The sequence below is a fragment of the Notamacropus eugenii genome, chromosome 6 (genome assembly GCF_028372415.1).
Source record: "Notamacropus eugenii isolate mMacEug1 chromosome 6, mMacEug1.pri_v2, whole genome shotgun sequence".
Classification (NCBI taxonomy): Eukaryota; Metazoa; Chordata; class Mammalia; order Diprotodontia; family Macropodidae; genus Notamacropus; species Notamacropus eugenii.
The window spans coordinates 48,266,873-48,288,593 of NC_092877.1; positions in this window are offsets into that span (position 1 = coordinate 48,266,873).

Below are 21,721 nucleotides of genomic sequence, written 5' to 3' on the forward strand. Positions count from 1 at the left end.
ATTGCATCATTTAATTTATACCCACTCCCTCCGTCTATGTATATCCCTTTTACATTTCATAATAAATATATAATTCTCAAGATTAACAAGTATCATCTTCCCTTATAAGGATGTAAACAGTTTGCCCCTATTGTGTAACAAGTTTTTTTTCCCTTGTTTACCTTTTTATGCCTCTCTTGAGACCTGCGTTTGAAGATCAAATTTTTCTATTGCGTTCTGGACTTTTCATCAGGAAGGTCTGGAAATCCCTTATTTCACTGAATGTCCATCTCCTTGCCTGAAATATTATGCTCAACTTAACAAGGATAATTAATCCTTGGTTGTAGTTCCAGCTCCTTTGCCTTATGGAGTATCGTATTCCAATTCTTTTGACCTTTTATTGTAGAAGCTACAAGGTCCTGTGTGATCCTGACTGTAGCTGCGCAATATTTGAACTGTTTGTTTCTGGCTGCCTGCAGTATTCTCTCCTTCACTTGATAGTTCTGGAATTTGGCAATGTTATTCCTTGGTGTTTTTAGTTTGGGTTCCCTTTCAGGGTGAACAGTGGATTCTTTCAATGACTCTTTTGCCTTCTGGATCTAGGACTTCTGGGCAATTTTCCTTGATAACTTCTTGGATGATAATGTCCAGGCTTTTTTTTTCATCATGGCTTTCTGGTAGACCAATAATCCTTAGATTTTCTCTCCTGGATCTATTTTCCAGGTCAGTTGTTTTTCCAATTAGATATTTTACATTTTCTTCTATCTTTTCTTTCAGTAGATTCTGTTTGATTGATTCTTGATGTTTCATAGATTCATTAGCTTCTACATGCCTAATTCTATTTTTTATCAAATTGTTTTCTTCAGTTAACTTATGCATCTCCTTTTCCATCTGTCCAATTGTTCCTTTTAAGGAGTTATTTTCTCCAGTTAGGTTTTGTACTTCCTTTTCCATTTGTCCAGTTGTCCTTTTAAATTCTTCTGTGATTTCTTTTTTCATATTTTTAAAAGGGCAGTTTTTCTTCTATTTCTCTAATTTGGGTTTTAAAATTCTTCCAGAGCTCTTCCAAGAAGGCTCTTTGTGCTTCCAACCACTTCATATTCCCTTCTGAAGCTTCAGATGGGAGTACAGTCTCAATGCTGACCTTTTTGGTATTTGTGTTTTGGTCCCTGTCCCCATAGAAAGATTCTATGGTCTTTTCTTTTCTGCTTTGCTTTTTATTCATCATAATAACCCTTTTCCTGGCTTTTAAGGTAGGTATCTGGGTCTGTGGCACAGGGAGCTCTGTCCCACAGTTCTTGTGCCTAAAACTTGAAGCTTTGTGTGTTGTGGCCTCTGGTTCTTTCAGTTAGAAATTAAATACTGCAGCTTACCTGGTGCTGAGCTGGCTGGTGTTTGAAAGAAGAGGCTGATTATGGCTTTTTGGGTTTCCCCAAAGTTACCCTGGAGGTAGCTCATTAAGTGTGGGGGAGGGGTGGTCTGAGCAGGAGGCTCCTCTGCTGAGCTAGAGCATAGGCAAGCTCAGCTTTCTGTGCTAGTGTCTTCCCGATTCCACTGGGATGCTGAGGCACACCTGGGGTCCTGGTGTTGGCAGTTGCTGGCTTCACTCCCTTGGGGTTCAGGATCTTCTCCCAGTTTGTTGAGGTGGGGCTGTCTGGGACAGCTCTGATCCTGCACTGGCCACAGCAAGAGGAACCCTCCTTAGCGATCTTTCTAGCCTCATGAGCTGGGAGTCTGTTTACCCTTTCTGCTGCTCCCAGTGTTCCAGGGTTTTTCCCAGGGAGATGTTCTCTGGGCTGGTCAAGGTCAACAAAGCGGGGGAGAGAGCAGTTACCAATCACTCCACTATCTTCTAGGTGTTTTATTTTTCCAAACAAACTGTGGGTTCCCATCCATGTATCTTTGCTCCCAATACTACCTCTTCTCCCATTTGTAATGAAATCTTCTATTCTCCCACCTTCTCTGAATCAAGCAAGCATTTATTAAGTGCTGGCCCTGGTGATGTACCAAGATTACAAAGAAAAAACAAAACCAAGACCTGTCCTCAAGGAACTTCTATTCTGAAATGCTTCCATCCTACCCACCCTTCAGGTTCCACCTCCTCCAGGAAGCTCTCCTCAGAGCTTTGCCTATCCATCGCACTCACTCTGTTTCATGCAGAGACCAATGGCGGATGGGCATTAATAGACGTCAGCATATTACAGATGGCACATTCAAAAAGCAAAATGCAAGATGTCTTCAAAGACTTGGATAATCAGAAACTAATCCAGGCTGAACAAACACCAAGATGGCAGGGTAGTAGTACAAGGGCAATTTGAGAAGTGCATGTGTTCCTACGGAGTGTTAAAAGACTTCAAAGGCTGAGCAGACAGCTTGTAGCAGAAGCCAGAGGAGCATCACAGAAGATGAGGAGGCAGAGATGGCAGGGTATCTGTCACACATGACTTCATGTGGCTGGTTTGCCAGTTCAGACCTTACTCTCTCAATGGCAGGGCCAGGGCCTGGGCCTGGGCTTCCTTTCTCTTTCCTGGACTATGAGTCCTCTCAGGGCAGGGCCCCAGTTTTGTTTCTCCTAAACTGTGAGTATTAGGATGGCAGCATCCAGTTGTGCTCTAGACTTGCCTGCACACACAGAGGTGCTCTAGAAAAGCTTGGCGCCGATTGTTTGCCTCTTTCCCCATCTTCAGGGAAGGAGGTTGTAAATGGCTCATTGCACCATTCTCCAAGGCAGCTGGGCCACTCTGACCCCAAAGCTGGAGTGAGATGGGAATGATGGGAAAGCCATGTGCTAAGCTTTTCAATAAAAACACTAAGTGCTTTCACAAATGGAAGACCCTGGAAATTTCTTTTTAAAAAGAGAGGGAGAGGGAGGGATCCTAGCTCCAGCTGCCAAAGTTCAGCCCAGGGGAGGGAAGCACCCACTAAGTGAAAAAACAGCTCTTGCCTTTCCCCAGCTTCTTTGGTTTCAAGAAGAAGGGGGGAGGGGGAAATGAAATTGATTCTTTAAAATGAGGATAAAAAGGGATATTTGTGATAGATTCTAAAAGCCATATTTTCTAGTCCCAGAATGGTTGTTAGAAGATGACCCAGATGCTCCAAAAATGCTGTCTACGATGACCCAAATTGGGAATGGTATCACCTAGCCTATTTGGGACAGGGTGGGTTCAGACAGTTTCCTCTGGGAGAAATGACCTCCTGAGGTCCAGCCTTTGGTACTAAGACACTGACCAGCATCTTGGAATAAAGGACAGCATGGTGCCAAGGCAGAGCACCAGGTTTGCAGTTAGGAGACCCAAGTTCAAATTCCATCTCTGATGCATGCTGTCTGTGATCCCATGACTCCTCAGACAAATAGGTGGTTTAGAATCCTGATCTTCTCCTAGAGAGGAAGGAATCTAAGCAATACCTCCAAGATCTTGGGACTGGGAGAGCAGGGGTCCAATAATAGAATGTAGCATTTGAGGAAGACCCTTGATGGGCAGGGGAAAGAAAGAAAGAGGAAGGAACCCGCATCAATTGAGATTTGACTTCTTCCTCTTCAATGAACTCCACTTGGTGCCAGGGTCCAGTGCTATAAAAGGCAACATTAGACCATGGAATTACAAACAGTGTTCCCAATTAAAATTTGCCCCTCATCTGTAAATTTTCTTTGTCTGCTTCCCCCTCCCCAACCTCTCTGACTGAGATCAGCTATATGGCAGGGCCTCAATCTTGCTAACAGCTTAGCTGACCATAGGCCTGGGCACATTGGAGTTTCTCACTAAAGGGGAATTGAATTGAATTAAATGAATTGAATTGAAGAGTATTAGTCCTGGAAGATCCATGGATGAGTTGCCTCAGTGCCACGCAAACACTACCAAAACTATCTTTAAATTCTCCTGCTGAGGCTTGGTCAGCAGGGCATGTCCTAGGGATGACCACTGACCTTCATTCTTTATGTTGGACTTGCTTGGGGCTAGCCCGTTAAAATGAGGGTCCTTACTCTATCCCTCATCAGGAGTATCTACTAAAAGTATGAAGACAGCTAGCTTCCCCAGAGTTGTGCAAATTCACCCGCTCTCCAGGACTCCAAAGGTCAATGCTTTGGACAGAATTGCTGGAGAAAACAGGAAGAGATCTGACATGTTTATGGCCCAAAGCAGAGCATTTTCCTTGGGCCATCCCTGGAGACAAAGATACCGAGGCTGCTGGCAGGTGAATGGCCTGGTAGGGTTTCTCTAGAACTGGGTTTGCCAAACTCAGCAAGGAGCTAGGGAGAAAGAGGCAACAGTGAGCCAGGGTAGGGTGACTGAGCTGTAGATCAGGGGCAGGCTCCCTGCAGATCCTGGGGACCACCTGTTTATAAAAAGCCCAGAAGTGCCAACTGTGTGCAAGATCCAGAGGGCAGCCAAGCCTAGGTGCAGGGGTTTCATCTAGGATCAGAGATGGCAGGGATTAAATTCAGGGCCCAGGGCAGAGAGGGGTGGCAAGAACAAGGGATAAGAGGGAAGTGATTGAACATTGTCTTTACAAAATCAAGGGCCTCGTACACACAAATCTGTGATTGAACTGTCCCGTCACCAATCCAAAACCTATGGTTCCAGTACCCCAGCTCCCAAAACTCTGCTCCTATGCTAAGGGACACTTCTGGGAGCTTTGTACCATCTTTGTAGGGCTTAAAGGGTCAGCCAGATAATAATCCCTTCTATGCTAAGATGTGCTAATGGAAGAGGGTCCAGGAGAGCATGAATATATTTTAAATGAGTCTCAGCCTCCAGAGACAAAAGTGCCTCTGTCTTTTATTGTATCGCAAGTCTTTTCTGAGCCCCCTGTGTACCCAGCTTTGTGGAGGAAACTGAGAAAGAAAAAAAACAGATTTTTCCTTCTCTCGCAGTGGAATGAGAAGGATGCACTGCCTGAGACTTCCTGGTGGGGGAAGGGCCTTAGGTCCTCTCTCACCTCCTGTAGTAAGCCCTGATGTTGCCTCAGCTCCCCAGCCAGGCTGACATTAAGCTATGAGCACATGCCACTGTGGTTATAGCCATGCTTCTGGTGTCTATTTTTTCCTGCCTTAGGTGAAGGAGTACTAGGGTAAAGAATTAGGTGTGACTTTGGAAGCTTTGAAAACTTGGGAAAGCTTCCCAAGCTTCAGGGATGGGAGCCCATGCCAGTTTACAGGCAGCCAAGTCCAGTGAAGTGCAAAGCCCCTAGTGACCATCTTTACCCAGTTCAGTGGACTGACACCAAGATGCTGGCTTCTGGCAGCAAAGGGATAATTTAGTTCATCAGCTGAGTTACATTTAGAAGTGAAGTTTGTTAGATAAAAAAAAGGGGGGAGGGACCTATTTGTAGCAGCATTTTTTGTGATGGCAAAGAATTGGAAACTGACGGGATGTCCATCAATTGGGGATGGCTAAAAAAGTTGTGGTATATGATCATAAAGGAAAATTACAGTGCTACAAGAAATGATGAGCAGGCAGAATTCAGAAAAACCTGAAAAGACTTACCGAAACTGATGCAAAGCGAAGCAAGCAAATGTAGAAAAACATTAAGCACAGTCACAGCAACAGGGCACATCAGCTATGAATGACTTAGCTATTCTCAGCAATACACATATCCAAGACAATTCTGAAGATCTCATGATGAAAATGCTCTCCACCTCCAGAGAAAGAACTGATGGAGTCTGAATGCAAGTTGAAACATATTACATTACTTATATCTATGTATAGATTTGTATATCTATATATAGATAGATATAGATATCTATCTATAGGTATATGGAGGGAGGAAAAGAGGGAGGGAGGGAGAGGCAGAGGGAGAGGAAGAGACAGAGAGAGTTTTTAAAGGAAAGCCCTAGGCAGATCCACGCAGCCAGCTAGCTACAGAACCAATCAGGTATTTTATGAGCAACATCTGTCTCTTGAACTCCCTCTTTGTGCTGGATGTGAACCTCCTAACGTCCAACTCCTATCTTATTTGGGGCTAGAAAATCCCAACGCCCATGATTCACTCCTAAATTCAGAATCAGAGCACCTGGGTTCGAATCCCAAACCAACTATTTACTTCCTATGAGACCTTAGACTGAATCCTTTGAAAACATACCGGAAATTCCCTAGAGTGAAACCACAAAAGAACTCTGTGGAGCTGGGATGCCAAGGTTCTTCTTGACTTCTATAATGTCTCTGGTTGTCAGGAACATTCATTTGGAGTGAGACACAAAGAGCAAGGAGGATCTAGAGGCCTTGGTTATATTTTCCAGTCTTTAGTATACATTTCTGCCAGCAACAAAGCTGCTAGTCTCTACAGAAGAGTTGTGGGAAAACAAGACTGAGACATGGAAGGGAATTTAGAGATTATCTAATCCATTTTTTAAAAGATTCATTTTACAGATAAAGAAGCCAAAGTCTAAAGAGGAAAAGTCACTCGTCCATGCACATGCAGGGAGCAAATAGCAAGAGTGAGGATTCTAACCTGACTCCTGAAGCCAAATATAAGGAGACCCTTTCCACTACTATATTGTATATATTGAGGGGGGGCAGTGGGGGGATTAGATTTGTGCATCCAATATTGTTGTGTGTATAAATGTTATTATGAAATGTACAATATGACCCATTGAGGCAGCAGTGATTATAGGGGGAAGAAGCCAAGTTTATCTGTGAGGACACAGGGGATGTAACTCAGGCAGAGAAAACTCTGGAGGAAACTCCACGGCCCCAGTGGAAAGTATTTCATAGGTTACTGTGGAGAGGGATTCAGGAGGATGAATCCAGCTCCCTCTGTCCTGCTCCAGGCAGCTTGCAGCTGATTCATGACAGGCTTCGGAAAGTCATAAAAAGCCAGCGGAAGCTGGACACTGAGGCTAGAGACCCTGGGGCATCAGATCTCGAGTTTAATAAGTGTCAGGCAATGTTTCTGGGCTGTTGAGTTTCCAGATGCGGAAGGTCTTTAAGGGCTCAGCCCCCAGAGGTTTGGCCCATTCCTGGCCGGATATTCAGCCTGCCTCTATAGTGAGTTCCCTGCTGCTCCCTGGTTTGCCTGGCCATTTTGAGGAAAGGGGCCATTTCATTAATATCTCTAAGGGAGGAAATGCTGGACCCAGGACACACAGCTAATAACTTAAGGAGAACCCCTCTTGCTTCTTCCTCCTATCTGACCTTCTTCCATCCTTTCTCCCACGCACAATTCCAATAATTGAATCTACACAGATGTGTAAACAATTGGGAATAAAAATCTGCCAGCCATTGGAAAGAAAATAAATGTGTCTAGTTGTTGGTAACTCTGGGGGGTCCGTGGCCCAGAGGAAAGAGTGTTAGATTTGGAGTTAAAGGACTTCAGTCAGTTAACAAGCATTCATTAAGCACTTACTATATTCAAGGCAACGTGCTAAGTGTCTGGTTCAAATAGAGATCTGCCACTTGCTCCCTGTGTGAGTACGGGAAGTCACTTTATTCTTCTGGGCTTAATTTTTCTCATCCACAAAATGAATGGATTGGATTCAACCATTGAGATTTTATCTAGCTTTGAATCAGATTCCTTCCTGGAAGACAACATAATATGATGGAAAGAGCATTACATCTGGAGTCAGAAGACCTGGGTTCTTGGAACTACTACTTATCATCTGCGTGACTTTGAGAGAGGTATGTAACCTTGGGAGGTCTCAGTATCCTCATCTGTAAAAATGTGAGGGGTGGATAAGATTAATTGTAAAAATCCCTTCTAGATCCTTTTGTATCTAGGTAGTACAGTGGATAGATCACCTAGCCTAGAATTAGGGAGGCTCAAATCTGGTCTCAGATACTTGCTGGGCAAGTCATTTAATCCTCTTTGCTCAGTTTCTCATCTGTAAAATAAGCTGGAGAAAGAAATGGCAAACTGCTACAGTATCTTTACCCAGATAACCACAAACAGCCTCACAAAGTGTCAGACCCAACTGAAATGACTGAACAACAGTGATTCTAGATCCTATCGTTCCATCAGAAGGACTCTAAGAGGTGGTTACAGTACTTCCCACAGTGCCTGGCAGGTAGTAGACTCTTAATAACTGCTTATTGATTATGGATCGATTTCCTTCCTGGAATTTTCCATCTCTTTGTAGGGAGCAGGCAGGTCAGGTAGAGTAAGACACCAATACATATAATACATAGTAGTACATGAGAAATACACAAGAGAGATGAAAAATACATTGTTTCCCCCAGTAGAATATAAACTCTCTGAAGGCAGAGACTCTTCATACTTGCCATTGCAGCCCCTGCGCTTTGAACACAGCAATACTTGAAACATATTTGATGAAGAATAGCTAAAAACAATGTTCTAGGTGGAAAAAACCAACTTATTTTACAGGTAGAGAAAATGAAGCCTAGAGGCATTAAATTGGTTTGCCCAAATTCATTAAAAATAAATAAATAAAGGCCCCAGGAATAGTAAATGTGGACTCTGAAATGGAATAATTTTCATATGATTACCAAGACATGGCAGGGCTCCAAACCAACCAATGTGCCACCTGAGGCATTTTCTTCTCCAGCCATGAAAGCTAGAGGAGCCAGGGCTTCCATGAACATCTGGCTCCTTCTTCTCCACTTAATGGTCAGGCCACAGCATCACTGAGGCTAAGACTGCTGGTTTGACCACTGTACAGCCTAACGAGATACGCACAGGCAAAAACACCAGCTTCTGCCATCAGGAACACTTTGTGTCTGAACCTGAGAGTTTGGTCATAAGGAGTAGCCAGGAGAGAGTGAAGGTAGCTCAGAGCTCCCTATGCCCACCATTACCTCATACTTACATCACGATCATCTGTGGTTCCCTGTTCCCTACACAATGAAGCCCAAACAACTTAGCCCAACATTCACAATCCTTCACAAAATACCTCCAGGCTACTAGTCCAACCTGTTCTCCAAATTTTCCCCATGACCACTTCTTCCCCTCCACTTGAACCAAGGATGTCTCCTCGTTACCCAAAGATCCCATCACCAGGCTTATTCCTTCTCTGAAGTTTTAGTCATTCAATGGCCTGGATGACCATCCCTTTTCCTCTTCCCCTTTAATTTTAATCCTCCTCATGGTGTAATGGAAAGAGCACTGGAATTCCTATCAGGAAATCTTGGAGGGAGTCCCAGCTAGGACTCTTAATGGCTATGTGATCTTGGACAAGCTATTGTCCCTCACTGAGCCTCATAACACATCTTAAAAGGATGGAATAATGCCGAGTCAGCATCCACAGTGATCAAAGAAAAGCCTGGAGACATCCTGGCACAATGCAGAATGGGAGTCTACCTCTGTCAATTCAGTGGATGCACTGGTTGTTACTTCAGTGAGCATGGGCTTATATATTCTCTCGTTGTTGTTCAGCTGTGTCCAAATCTTGGTGACCTATGTGGACCATAGCACATCAATGCTCTCTATGGGGTTTTCTTGGCAAAGACACTAGAGGGGTTCGCCATTTTCTTCTCCAGTGGATTAAGGCAAACAGAGGTATTTATTTAAGGTATTTGCCCAGGACCACACAGCTAGTAAGTATCTGAGGCCAGATTTGAACTCAGGTCTTCCTGACTCCAGGCCCAATGCTCTATCCACTGAGCTGCTGAGCTCCCTCTCCCTCTCCTTTTTCTGCTTCCTCTCCATATATATGTATATATACACATACAAGTGTATGTGTTGGGGGGGGGGGTATACTCTCTGGCCTCCAACTAAAACTACTCTCTTCTATCACTATACATCAGTTTCCTCATGTATAAGACAGAGATAATCACACTGGTTGAGGCACCTCAAGGGACTGCTATAAGAAGAGTCAGTCAATAAACATCAATCAAGCGTCTCCTATGTGCCAGGCACTGTGTTAAGGCTCTGGTGATACAAAGAGTCAAAAGACAGTCCCTGTGCTCAATGAAATTACAATCTAACAGGGGAGATAACAAGCAGACAAATATGGGCAAACAAGCTATTTCCAGGATAAGTAGGAAATAAATTAGAGAGATAAGGCCATAGAATTAGGAGGGATTAGGAAAGGTTTCCTAGAGAAGGTAGGATTTTTTTGTGGGGGAGGGGTGAAGGCAAGGCAGTTGGGGTTAAATAAGTTACCCAAGATCACACAGCTAGAAAGTGTCAAGTGTCTAAGGTCAAATTTGAACCCAGGTCCTCCTGATTCCAGGCTGTCACTGTGCCACCTAGCTGCCCCAAGAAGATGTGATTTTTAGAAAACTGTTTTGTAGATCTTAAAGCAGAACTGAATTGGAAGCTATGTTGTTCCCATGGCATTCCAAATCCTCCATCCCAGATTCCCCTTGGATGCCTCACTGTGGTGTGGGTAGTCACCCTGGATTCTCAAAGACTCTATATGAGTTCCAGCAGGTTCTGCAAAACTAGAAAGCTCCCAGTCCAAGCTGGGCAAGTCATTTGTCTTTGGAGGTCCTGCCTCTCTAAGTGCAGAAGGATCCATCACCCAGAGGATTGACCAATAGGAAATGAACATTTTGGCCATTGCAAGCCCTAATATTAATAGCTAACCTTTATCTAGTGCCCTTTCCATCCATTAACTTATTTGAGCTTCTCAACAACTCTGAGAGCTAATCTTATTCCCATTTTACAGGTAAGGAAACTGAGGCTGCAAGCTATTAAAATGACTTGCCCATGGTCACTCAGCTAGCAAATGTCAGAGATGGGATTTGAACCCAGTCCTTCCTTATTCCAAATCCAGAACTCTTCCTGTTACACTCCCTAACTCGAGAAGGCAACCTATAGAGGCACAAGGGGATGTGATCTCTACTGGTGGGAGCATATAACCACATCAAGACAAACATGGCCCCTGGAAGTATTGGAGTGTGTGAAGAACACAGAATGATGGTTGCTGATGTTCCTATGGCTCTGGAAGGGTTCCAAAGCGACCCCGTTTGATTTTATTAATAGCCTTGCAAAGCTGGGATTATTCTTCTTATTTTGCAGATGAAGGTTCAGAGAAGTGAAATGACTTGTTCACAGTCACCGAACTTGAATTAACAAGGCCAGGATTTGAATCCAGGACCCTGATTCCAAAAATCCAGGGAGCTTACCTTTCGATCCCACTGTTTCTCTCTCCTGGGTGACACACTATCAGGGGAGAATAATTATATATGTTGTTGTTGCTAGTAACATTGATGATGACAATGGATGCGATGGTGACTGATCACTAGAAAGCAGAGATTTAAGAGACTTTTCCTTTCTTTTCCTCCTTCCTACCCCTGGTTTCTCCCTTATGCTGTCTCTGATTCCTCTCTGCCTCATCTTGATTTCCAGGGACACGGTTCATCCCTCCTAGGGTCCAGCAAACATAGAGGCTGAAGGATCAGGCTCCCCAGGAGAAGCCTTTTGCACACAAGGAGGTGTCTGGGCTGTGTGTCATCTGGCTGGTCATGTCTGTGGTCCAGGCCATAACTTATTTTAAAGTCTGCAAATACTCATGTGGTTCCCATCCTGTGCAAACACATCCACAGTTGTGACCGGGTATGGAAAATCCCCAACTCCTGGCTTTGGCAAAGATGATGTCAGACCAGGAGTGGTTGTAAATGCTAATGAGGGGAAGGAGATCCAGAGAAAAAGGGGGAAAAAATCGAAACTCTTCTGAGCAGCCTGACCTTAAGCAATCCCAACCTTTCCCTTCTCAGAACCTCAGTCTCCTCTTCTGTAACTGACAGGGTTGGAGAAGGTGATCTGCAGGGTCTCTTTCCTCCGATGTTCTAGGATTCCATCTCCATTTCCAGTTTCCCTCCCTGTCTCTTTAGTGGAAGCAGGCTATACAAGGGTGATGACCTTACTCCTTTATAGGAAGATACTGGAGAGGAGCAAGGAACTGACCTGAAGGAAGGGGGAGGGCAGTGATGGTGAGTCAGACCACCACCACCCCTCACATCTGCAAAAGGCTTTGAATCTTCCAAAGGGCTTGAATGTACATTGTAGCTTCAAAGATTTATAAGACAGTAGATCTGGAAGCTCAGGGATCATTTCAGCTAACCTTTGCATTTTATACAGGAAGAAACTAAGATTTAGAGAGGTTAAGAAATTATGTCCAGGGGTCACTAAGGAGGAGGAATCATGCAAGACCTCTCTATGTTATGACCAGTTCTCTTCCACCTATACCAGACATCCTGTCAAAATGATTGTGGTTACATACTAGGGGGCAGATGCAGATTTTCTTGGATCCTTGGCTAGGGTCTGAGGGATATATGAGTATGAATAAGCAAGATGGAAGGAGGAGGTGATGGAATGAGAGTCTGCACCCCTGAATAGCCAACTTCTCAAGACACAGATATCCCAAGTTCTATAAAGGCTACAAGTTATACTGGAAAGGGGGATTAGAGGGCTTAGGTTTGGACACCAGCTCAGGGTGATCTTGGGCAAATCCTTAAGCTCTGTGTAAAATGAGGGGGTTGGACTAGCTGGTCTCTCAGGTCCTTCCCAGCTCCAACTTTGATGATTCCATCAGCCACAGCCACAACACTTCTCTCACACCCAATCAAATGGGAAATGATCTGGACCCAATGATTCTTCCCTCAGCGTCCAGATGTTAAGAAATATTCATTGCCGAGTGAATAGCTCTCATTTTGATTCTTCCCATCCTGGGCACTTCTCCTACAAATCGCTCACTTTTTCCGTAAACCAAGCAAGATGGAAACTCCAGAGATTTGTTCATTTTTAGACTAATCTTTAGCACACGCAGAATGAATTGTTGGTGACCTATGAGCACAGAGGAACAGCTGGCTAGAGACCAGAGATGTAGAGCTATAAAGGGATATTTTAGATCATCCAAATCAGCCCCTGATTTTATGGAGGAGGAAACTGAGACCCAGAAAGGGGAAAAGGTGGATAGAGTCCTGGGGCTAGAGTCAGGTATATCTGAGTTCAAAACTGATCTCAGACACTTACTAGCTGTGGGACCCTGGGCAAGTCACTTAACCTCTGTCTGCCTCAATTTTCTCATCTGTAAAATGGGGCTGATAATAATGCCACTTACCCCCTAGATCATATTTGTAAAGTAGTGTAGGAGCTTAATAAACTTATTCAAGCTCAATAATGAATAATAAGTTTAATAATGTAATAAAATAATAAAATAGGAGCTTGATAAATATTTATTTTAAATATATAAATATTTGTATATTTATAAATAAGTTCAAAAAGAAATAAATATTAATAAATATATTCCCTTCTCCTTTTGCTTCATGGATACAGAGGCAGCCAGTGGTAGAGACAAGATTAGAATCCAGGTCTCCTGCCTCCCAGACCAGAGCTCTTTCTCCTATTTGTCACTCTCCTGCTCATTGCCAGTGTGTTTGCTGGGAGAGTCATAAAGTAAATTAACTTATGACTTGCTATATTCTATCTACTTTGTGGGGTACCCATAGTGGCAATCTAGCCAGAGAACGCCTAAGGAGAAGGTGCCCAGGATCATAAGGTCAAACTAGAGAAACAACCTTCTGGGAAGGCAAGAAAGGATCTTTTGACATTTATATAGCACTAAATAACTTAAAGTTTGAAAAGTATTTTACACAGAGGCAGCAGAATATAGTGATGGACAGGGGTCAGGAAGACCTGCATTTAAATTTCACCTCTGACACTAATTAGCTGTGTGGCCCAGGGAAAATCACAACCTCTCTGAGCTCCAGTTTCTTCATCTCTAAAATAATAATAATACCTATCTCACAGGGTTGTTGGGAGGATCAATTGAGATAATGCATACTTTAATAAGCTTAAAGGGCTATTATTTCCACTAGGTACTATAGATTTTATCACCCCCATTTTACAGATAAATAAACTAAAGCTGTCACTCACTGATACATGGCTAAGAATGTCAGGGGAAGAATTTAGACCCAGGTGGTAAAAAAACAAAAAGAAGAAACCTCATTTGGTTTGCAAAACCTAGTTTTTCTTGCAACTGACAGTCTCTACTACCATCTGGTACCTTCCTGTCCTACTTCTCCTCCTAGACTTTCTCCCCTACATTTGTTCTCCTTCCTGCTGGAAAATTCCAGCCTTGCTGATGGGCACCTCCCCACCTATGACATCAGAGACAGGTAACCAACAGGTTGAACCTCCTCAAAAACTGACCCTGTATAGAACTCTGCCCTAGACTGCCCGTCTATCATGTGGCATGATGCAGTTGGTCCAGTACTGACCTAAAAGAAATGAAGAGAACTTGACTTGGCCTGAACTCAGGGTCAATGTGGCTGGTCACCACCCCCTCCCCTTCCCCTTTCTTCAAGAAAATCATTCCACCTGAGGTTCAGACACCCCTCTGCTGGTCAAATCAAGGATATAGCTTGTCCTCTCTGAAGATCTGGGTGTATCATGGTGACTTTCTCCCTCTTCCCTCACCCCTGGAAGTCTCAGGTTAAACCACAAAGCCTTCCCTTGTGTGAATTAAAAATGACAAATAAAGGCCTCTTGCTTTTAGAATTGTTGGCCAGTGTGGCTTCTGTAAAAACCTCTGAATCCCAAAAAAGCAACTGCATTGGACTGTTCTTAGGAAACCACTTTGTGAGCCCTAAGGTGCTATAGAAAGACTGAGCTGGCATTGGGAGAAATCACAGACTCCTCCAGCTGGCAGGCGCCTCAGAGGAGCCTGGTTCAGCCTTTGTACCCCATCACTGAGGTATGATCATCCATCTCCCACCTGAAGGAGAGAACCAGCTCATAGCCTCCTTTGGCCATTCATCCCACTGAGGGCTTGGCTCTACCCATTCAGAAGGTTTCCTCACATCAAGACTAATTCTACCTCTCTAATGAGGTGTCATCACCCACTAATGCTTATTCTGCCTTTCTGGGCCAAGCAGGATAAGTCTGATATCTGTTCTTTGTGATGACTCTTAAGAAAAAAAAAACGTGAAGCCAGTGACCATGTTTCCCCTAAATCTTCTCTTCTCCAGGAGAAATATTCCTAACTTCTTCAGCTAATCTTCATACAACATGGTCTCTCTCCTCATTCTGGTCACTATCCACTACCAATATCCTTGCTAAACTCTGGGATTTGGAACTGGGCAGAACCTTCCAGATGTGGTCTGACCCCAAACTGAGAGAATGTAGCCTAAGCTCATTCAATCTTGGTCCAAAAAAAGGAACAGGGATCGTCTTGTCATTTCCTCCATCCCCTTCCTACCAGAGAGGGGATGAAGCCATTAAGAGTTAAATGGATGTTTTCCACATAGGCCCACAGAGGGAGAAAGCCCAACAGCAGCTCCCAGAGACTGAGACCAATAGACCAGAAGGAAGAAATAGTTTGGATCAGCTCTCCCCTGGGCAGACCACAGCTATGGGACTAGAGAGGAAAGAAGGAAACTCTCCAACCTTTCCAGCACTCTGTGGGTACATCCCAAGATCTGTGTAGGAAAAGAAGAAAGAGAATACAACTTTGGAGAATAGATTCCAGAAGAGAGAAACTGAGCACTATTGGTGCCAGGCAGGGCTCCTGGATTGATAGGCATCAATCTCATTCTTCTCTGAACCACCTGGAAAGTCTTTTAGTCTCAGCCTAGTATGCTGAGTATGGTGTGGAGCAGAGGGTAGATGCTGGCCCTGGACACCACTCCAGGTATCACCCCAGACTCTTTGATACCTGCTCAAAAGTCCTTTTCTATATATTTTTGAGAGGTGGTCTTATGGGATCCCTGTGCTCCTGCCTTGGAGAGCCAGCTTTGATCTCACAGAAACCATAGACCCAGGCTTGTTTCAAAGGCGGGTAGTTACTGAGTGGCAGAGAACCAATTGTCCCCTCCACAGAAAGGATCTCTGGTACCATTTTAGTCTAACCTATACCCAGAAACAGGAAATCTCTCATTTGTTTCAATGTCTTTAGAATTATGGAATATCTCAGATGATTATGCACAGAAGAATTGAAATCATCGTTATAGGGTTACAGAGACCATTCTTATTGGGGGAATAGGTAATACACCCAGAGAGGCTGGATCTTAATTTCTAGACTTAAAACAATCCAGGAGCTCAACTGCTACCCCTGTGTGTATTTCAACTATTTCCGCAATATACAGTGCTGTTTTCAAATAGAAACCTGTATGTAAGACATGAATTAGGTGCTAGTGAGATTAATTAGGTGTTATTTGCCAGGAGATGCCATTGCCAATGATCAAGAGTTCTCTGGATTTACAAGGAACTAGTTCTTAGGGAGGGGGGTAAGGAGGAGTCTCTGAGAAGCAGTGGTTATGGTGGGAAGTGTGGCAGAAGGCAGACACCCCATTAACGTTTCTTTAGGCGCCACTCTGATTTTCCTGACCATCCCCAAGCCAGTAATCTTTCCAGCATGGCACACTTCCTCTTAGCAAGTATTGACTGAGCACCTACTATTGGAGCTCACAATCAGAGAGAACCAGAGGAGGAGCATCCCTAAGCTTTATCTTCAGCATCTCCTGTGACCATGAATACCCACTTTGCCCCTCTGCCAAATGAGGGAGGTGGACTGAATTATAGCCCCATTGCCACCCAAGTCTGGGGAGGTTTTCTTGAGATGTTGTTGACAGCCCTGTGACCTTTCAGATAGGGAGGGAGAGATGTCATCAGATTGGCTGGAAGACAATCTCTGCTGTCTCTTCCAGCAATAAATCCTATAGTTCACTGAAAAGTTGTTGCCTCCAGCCTGAACTGTCTTCCCCACCCACTTCCACTCATTTAAACACTATCCACTTTTATGTCTCATCTTTTCCCTTACAGGAAGCTTTCCCTGGACATTCTGGTCCATGGTGATCACTCTCTCCTCTGACACTTTCTCCTGTACAGCACCTGGAGGCAGAACCACACCCCAACACAAGTCTGATTCCATAGTCTTCTCTTGTCTTTAGTTCAATGTACATGAGTCTCATCATCCAAATCACACTGGATATTCTTCAAGGTTCTTCCACTGTTAGTCTTCCGTACAGACTTGCTGAGCACAGGACTGAGAACACAGATCTGAGGACATTTTCTAAAACTTGCCCAGAACACTGGGAAACATCTTTACAATCAAACCCTTCCCACTATGGGAAATCTGCTACCCTCTATAAGATCAGTACTATCACAAATAATTTTTAAAACCTGGACAGAGCTCTGTGGTTCCTGATGCCCTCTTTACTTCCTTGTGCCTTGGCAAATCCCCACCCTGGTAGCCCCAGGCTATCAGTCATGGATAGAATTGGGGTATGGTAGAAAGAGAAGTAGGATAAATAAATCCACATAAACATCAATGTTTCTGTATGTTATTGTAACAGCAAGGACCCTGACATACACAGAAGGGCCTGCTAGATGGGTTCTTAGATCTGCTTTTCTAAAAGGAAAGCGCTTTTTGAGGGATCAACAAACAATCACTTTAATCAAGCACATATATCATTCACTTAATTCAGGGAGAAAAAGTTAGCACTCTGAACTTCAGGGAAAAGACAAACAGAGAAACAAAGATCAATAGACAGGGCTTCTGACTGCCTGACTATAAGGAATACAAACATGACAGATCCAGACAGATCTGACCATGCAAACATAGTTACCAGAGAGAGAAGCACCAACATCTGGGTTTTCAAAATCAAGGGGTTCCTTAGAGGCTGCTAAGAGTCTCATCTGGCCAAATAAACACTTCCAATCAGTAAGCCCCAAAGTAAAATCTCACTTTTCAGAGCCAGAGGGCATCATAATCCTTGAGAACAAGTGTCTTGTTAGAAATTAACAAAAGGTGTAGGCATTCCAATAAAAAAAAAAATCTCCCCTAATCAAACTTCCCTTAATGGGCAAGTTCATTAATGGGTGGGGAAGATCTTTAACTCTCATTAGCATTACAGTTATCAATAAGTTTCAGCAAGAAGACAGAGAGAAGGGAGCAGAGCCAAGATGGCAGAGTAGAAAGATGCACATACTCTAGCTCTTCCCCCACAGCCTATAAAATACACGTAAAAAAACGACTCTCAACAAATTCTAGAGCAGCAGAAGCCGCAGAACAAAAGAGTAAAAGAGATTTCCAGCCAAAGGTAACCTAAAAGGCCAACAGGAAAGGTCTATCACATGGGATGTGGAGCAGAGCAGGGCCAGGTGGCCCTGGCCATGTGGCACTGGCACTGGGAGGAACAGGATCAGAACAGTCCTCTGGGGCAGAATAGCCATTAGTAGCTAAGGGTCTCAGATCCCTCAAGCCACAAGCATCAAAGAAAGCTTCAAAGGTCAGCGAGAGGGCTTTCCCAACTGGGCAAGAGGGGAGCAAGGTCCCCCTTGAGCACCTGCCCCAGGCAGTGGCTGAAACAGTGGTGACTGCAGCTGCAGCATCCATTTGTGAATCACTCCACCTAAAGTCCCTGGGGGAATTGAGCAGCTGATCTGAATCTCAGCCCTGAGCACCATCCTGGGGTTCGGAGGAGCACTAGGACCCTCCTCTTGACAAAGGATTCAGAAGTCAAGTAACTGGCTGGGAAAATGCCCAAAAAAGGGGGAAAAAATTAGACTATAGAAGGTTACTTTCTTGGTGAACAGATATTTCCTTCCATCCTTTTGGATGAGGAAGAACAATGCATACTGTCAGAGGAAGTCAAGGCTTCTGAATCCAGCACCTCCAAAATAAATATGCAGTGGTCTCAGACCATGGAAGAGCTTGAAAGTCAAGTCAACAACTTGCTATAAGAGACCCCAAAAAATGCTGAAGAAAATAACACCTTGAAAAATAGGCTAACTCAATTGGGGAAAGAAGTCCAAAAAGCCAATAAGGAGAAGAAAGTTTTAAAAAGCAGAATTATCCAAATGGAAAAGGAGGTTCAAAAGCTCACTGAAGAAAATAGTTCTTTAAAAATGAGAGTGGAGCAGATGGAAGCTAATGACTTTATTAGAAACCAAGAAATTACAAAACAAAACCAAAAGAATGAAAAAATAGAAGATAATGTGAAATATCTCACTGGAAAAACAACTGACCTGGAAAATAGATCCAGGAGAGACAATTAAAAAATTATGAAAGCCATGATCAAAAAAAGAGCCTAGACATCATCTTTCATGAAATTATTAAGGAAAACTGCCCTGATATTCTAGAATCAGAGGGCAAAATAAATATTGAAAGAATCCACCAATCACCTCCTGAAAGAAACCCAAAATGAGAAACTCCTAGGAATATTGTAGCCAAATTCAGAGTTCCCAGGTCAAGGAGAAAACACTGCAAGCAGCCAGAAAGAAACAATTTGAGTATTGTGTAAATATAATCAGGATAACATAGGATCTGGCATCTTCTACATTAAGGGATCAAAGGGCTTGGAATAGAATATTCCAGAAGTCAAAGGAACTGGGATTAAAGCCAAGAATCACCTTCCCAGCTGAATATAATACTTCAAGGAAAAAATGGTCATTCAATGATATAGAGAACTTTCAAGCATTCTTGATGAAAAGACCAGAAGTGAAGAGAAAATTTGACTTTCAAACACAAAAATCAAGAGAAGCATGAAAAGGTAAACAAGAAAGAGAAATCATAAAGGGCTTTCTAAAGTTGAACTGTTTACATTCCTACGTGGAAAGATAATATTTGTAACTCTTGAGCACACACACACACACACACACACATAGACAGAAACAGAGAGCACAGATTGAGTTGAATCAGAAGAGATGATATAAAAAATGGGAGGGGTGATAAATAAAATTAAGGGGTAAGAGAGGAATATATTGGGAGGAGAAAGGGAGAACTGGAATGGGGCAAATTATCACTCATAAAAGAGATAAGAAAAATCTTCTTCAATGGAGGAGAAAAGGGAGGAGGGGAAAAGTGGAGCTTACTCTCTTCAATTTGGCTTAAGGAGGGAATAACATGTTCACTCAATTTGGTATAAAAATCTATCTTACACTACAGGAAAGTAGGGGAGGAGGGGACAAGTGGGGTGAGGGGGATGATAGAAGGGAGGGCAAGTGGGAGAAGCGAGTAACTAGAAGTAAACACTTTTGGGGAGGGACAAGGTCAAATTAGATAATAAAATAAAGGGGAGACAGGGTAGGATGGAGGGAAATATAGTTAGTCTTACACAACATGACAATTATGGAAGTCTTTTGCAAAATGATACATATATAGCATGTATTGGATTGCTTGCCTTCTCAGTGAGGGAGGGAGGAAGGGAGAGAAGTTAGAATTCAAAGTATTAGAAATGAATGTTGAGAATTGTTAGTGCATATAACTGGGAAATAAGAAATGAATGTTGAGAATTGTTGCATATAACTGGGAAATAAGAAATACAGGTAATGGGGTATAGAAATCTATCTTGCCCTACAAGAAAAGAGAGAAGATGAGGATAAGGGATGGGTGGGGTGTGATAGAAGGAAGGGCACATTGAGGGAAGGGGTAATCAGAATGCAAGGTGTTATGGGGTGGGAGGAGGGGAGAGATGGAGAGAAAATTTGAAACTCAAAATTTTGTGGAAATGAATGTTGAAATCTCAAAATAAATAAATAAACATTTAAAAAGAAGAAGACAGAGAGATTCCATTAAAAATACTTGGGAGTCTACCTACAAAATTCATAAGAACTACGTGAATTCAACTACAAAACACTATTTATGGAAACAAAGACAGACCTAAATTATCAGAGAAACATTTTTTGATAGTCAGGCTAAGTCAATATAATAAAAATTACAAAACTACTTAAATTCATTTACTTATTTAGTGCCATCCCAAGTGAAATTATCAATGAATTACTTTATAGAATAAGAAAATATAATAACAAAATGTATCTGGAGAAACCAAAGAATCTCAAGGGAAATAATAAGAAAAAATAAAGTTGGAAATAAACCTGTCAGTATCAGATCTCAGACTATACTATGAAGTAGTCATTGTAAAAATGACTTGATATTGGTTTCTAAAAATAGATCTATCAGAGGAATAGTTGAGGAACACAATATATTAAATCAATTGATAGTAGCCTAGTGTTCAACATCCCCAAAGACTTGCACTTCTGAGGTGTGTGTTCGTCCTTCATTGCTGAAGAAGACCATACCATCAGAGAAATGATGACATGACTTGCACTTGACTTTGTTTTGAATGAGGGAGGGCTGTGCAGGTCACCAGCCTCACTTCTCCTCCAGAGCCATCTGAATCCAGTGACCAGATATTCCTCAAGATGACTAGAGATGACCCGAGATAGGGCAATTGTTGTTAAGTGACTTGCCCAAGGTCACACAGCTAGTGAGTGTCAATGGGGTAAGGATTCACTATTTGATAAAAACTACCTGTAAAATCAGATAGTATTCTGGCAGCTAGATGGTGCCATAATAGAGTGCTGGGCCTGGAGTCAGGACAACTCATTTTCCTGAGTTCAAATCTGACCTTAGACACTTACTAGTTGTGTGACCTTTGGCAAGTCACTTAACTTTGTTTGCCTCAGTTTCTCATCTGTAAAATGATCTGGAGCAGGAAATGGCAAACCACTCCAGTATTTTTACCAAAGAAAACTCCAAATGGATAATAAAGAGTCAGACATAACTGAAACAACTGAATAAACAATGATACGTATTTGTATCCCCAGAGCTTAGTAGGGTGTGTGGAACATAGTAGGCCCTTGGTAAACATCAATTGATCGACTGAAGAAGAAACTGAAAGAAGGAAAGAGTTGCAGCAGAAAAAAGGAGAGATCAAAGTGGGTCATCAGGCCTCTCTAGGCATCTGGAAACAAAGGACTTGGAGTTGAAGCTACTGGTTGTACTTCCCTCTTGAAGGACTAAAAGAAGTTCCAAAAATACTTATTCTTTCCCAATTTCCCTTCCCCACGCCTTTCCAGTAATAGACACAAAGTAAACTATATTGTACTCTACTTGCTT